The sequence below is a fragment of the Pristiophorus japonicus genome, unplaced genomic scaffold (assembly GCF_044704955.1).
Source record: "Pristiophorus japonicus isolate sPriJap1 unplaced genomic scaffold, sPriJap1.hap1 HAP1_SCAFFOLD_1894, whole genome shotgun sequence".
Lineage (NCBI taxonomy): Eukaryota > Metazoa > Chordata > Chondrichthyes > Pristiophoridae > Pristiophorus > Pristiophorus japonicus.
Genome location: NW_027251584.1, coordinates 27,501 through 30,000, shown reverse-complemented (window position 1 = coordinate 30,000; position 2,500 = coordinate 27,501).

Below are 2,500 nucleotides of genomic sequence, written 5' to 3'. Positions count from 1 at the left end.
GGCCCCGAAAGGAGTCGGGAAATCGGCAGACCTGCCCGACTTCAGCCCGCGGGGGCGGGGGGCAGGTCGGTTCGGCTCAAATCATTAACCAAAGCCGAGACTTGGTCTCGCTGGCGCAACCGAAGTGCCAGGCTGGATAACTCATTAACCAGAAGGCGGCTGGAGGCAGGCAGGGCTGATGGCTGAGGCCGGGTGGAGGCCACCCGCGGCCGGGAAAGTCAAAAGTCCCGTTGTGTGGAAGTCTATGAGGTCAGATTCGGCCGCCTTACCGGGCCTTCGGTTGATGGTTTCCCGCTTGGGCAAGCGAGTCGGCCCGGCAAAGTGGCCACTTGCATTTTCTGGCAAGTGTCTGCGAACAACGTTAATGAGTTGAACCTTGGAAATTGCCGGAAGTCCCGATGAAGAAATGAAAATGCCCCTTTTGCGGGGATTTGGATGCTCATGGCCGGCAGCAGGTGGCCCGACGCCCCGCCAACTTGACACTTGTCATTTCTGTCCTTGGGGGTTGGCGGGGTATCTGCACAGAGGTAGGAGGTGGCAGAATCGAGACTTGGTGAGTTTTCCAAACAAACGTCTCGAGCCTCCAGGTCTGCAGAGACCGACCAGGGCTGCCGCCCAACCGACTATTCACCCTTTTTGGGCGGGAATTTATTCCCTTTTTGCCCATTTTTCGGGTTTTTGGTCGGGCTTCAAAAGCGGCTGCCCGAGGCCTGGCAGAGGCCGGGGCATGGGCCCCGATCGCGCCAGGCGGCTCGCGCGACCCGATTAGGCCCCGAAAGGAGTCGGGAAATCGGCAGACCTTGCCGAGTTCAGCCCGCGGTGGCGGGGGGCAGGTCGGTTCGGCTCAAATCATTAACCAAAGCCGAGACTTGGTCTCGCTGGCGCAACCGAAGTGCCAGGCTGGATAACTCATTAACCAGAAGGCGGCTGGAGGCAGGCAGGGCTGATGGCTGAGGCCGGGTGGAGGCCACCCGCGGCCGGGAAAGTCAAAAGTCCCGTTGTGTGGAAGTCTATGAGGTCAGATTCGGCCGCCTTACCGGGCCTTCGGTTGATGGTTTCCCGCTTGGGCAAGCGAGTCGGCCCGGCAAAGTGGCCACTTGCATTTTCTGGCAAGTGTCTGCGAACAACGTTAATGAGTTGAACCTTGGAAATTGCCGGAAGTCCCGATGAAGAAATGAAAATGCCCCTTTTGCGGGGATTTGGATGCTCATGGCCGGCAGCAGGTGGCCCGACGCCCCGCCAACTTGACACTTGTCATTTCTGTCCTTGGGGGTTGGCGGGGTATCTGCACAGAGGTAGGAGGTGGCAGAATCGAGACTTGGTGAGTTTTCCAAACAAACGTCTCGAGCCTCCAGGTCTGCAGAGACCGACCAGGGCTGCCGCCCAACCGACTATTCACCCTTTTTGGGCGGGAATTTATTCCCTTTTTGCCCATTTTTCGGGTTTTTGGTCGGGCTTCAAAAGCGGCTGCCCGAGGCCTGGCAGAGGCCGGGGCATGGTCCCCGATCGCGCCAGGCGGCTCGCGCGACCCGATTAGGCCCCGAAAGGAGTCGGGAAATCGGCAGACCTGCCCGAGTTCAGCCCGGGGGGGGCGGGGGGCAGGTCGGTTCGGCTCAAATCATTAACCAAAGCCGAGACTTGGTCTCGCTGGCGCAACCGAAGTGCCAGGCTGGATAACTCATTAACCAGAAGGCGGCTGGAGGCAGGCAGGGCTGATGGCTGAGGCCGGGTGGAGGCCACCCGCGGCCGGGAAAGTCAAAAGTCCCGTTGTGTGGAAGTCTATGAGGTCAGATTCGGCCGCCTTACCGGGCCTGCGGTTGATGGTTTCCCGCTTGGGCAAGCGAGTCGGCCCGGCAAAGTGGCCACTTGCATTTTCTGGCAAGTGTCTGCGAACAACGTTAATGAGTTGAACCTCGGCAATTGTCGGAAGTCCCGATGAAGAAATGAAAATGCCCCTTTTGCGGGGATTTGGATGCTCATGGCCGGCAGCAGGTGGCCCGACGCCCCGCCAACTTGACACTTGTCATTTCTGTCCTTGGGGGTTGGCGGGGTATCTGCACAGAGGTAGGAGGTGGCAGAATCGAGACTTGGTGAGTTTTCCAAACAAACGTCTCGAGCCTCCAGGTCTGCAGAGACCGACCAGGGCTGCCGCCCAACCGACTATTCACCCTTTTTGGGCGGGAATTTTTTCCATTTTTGTCCATTTTTCGGGTTTTTGGTCGGGCTTCAAAAACGGCAGCCCGAGGCCTGGCAGAGGCCGGGGCATGTCCCCGGTCGCGCCAGGCGGCTCGCGCGACCCGATTAGGCCCCGAAAGGAGTCGGGAAATCGGCAGACCTGCCCGAGTTCAGCCCGGGGGAGGCGGGGGGCAGGTCGGTTCGGCTCAAATCATTAACCAAAGCCGAGACTTGGTCTCGCTGGCGCAACCGAAGTGCCAGGCTGGATAACTCATTAACCAGAAGGCGGCTGGAGGCAGGCAGGGCTGATGGCTGAGGCCGGGTG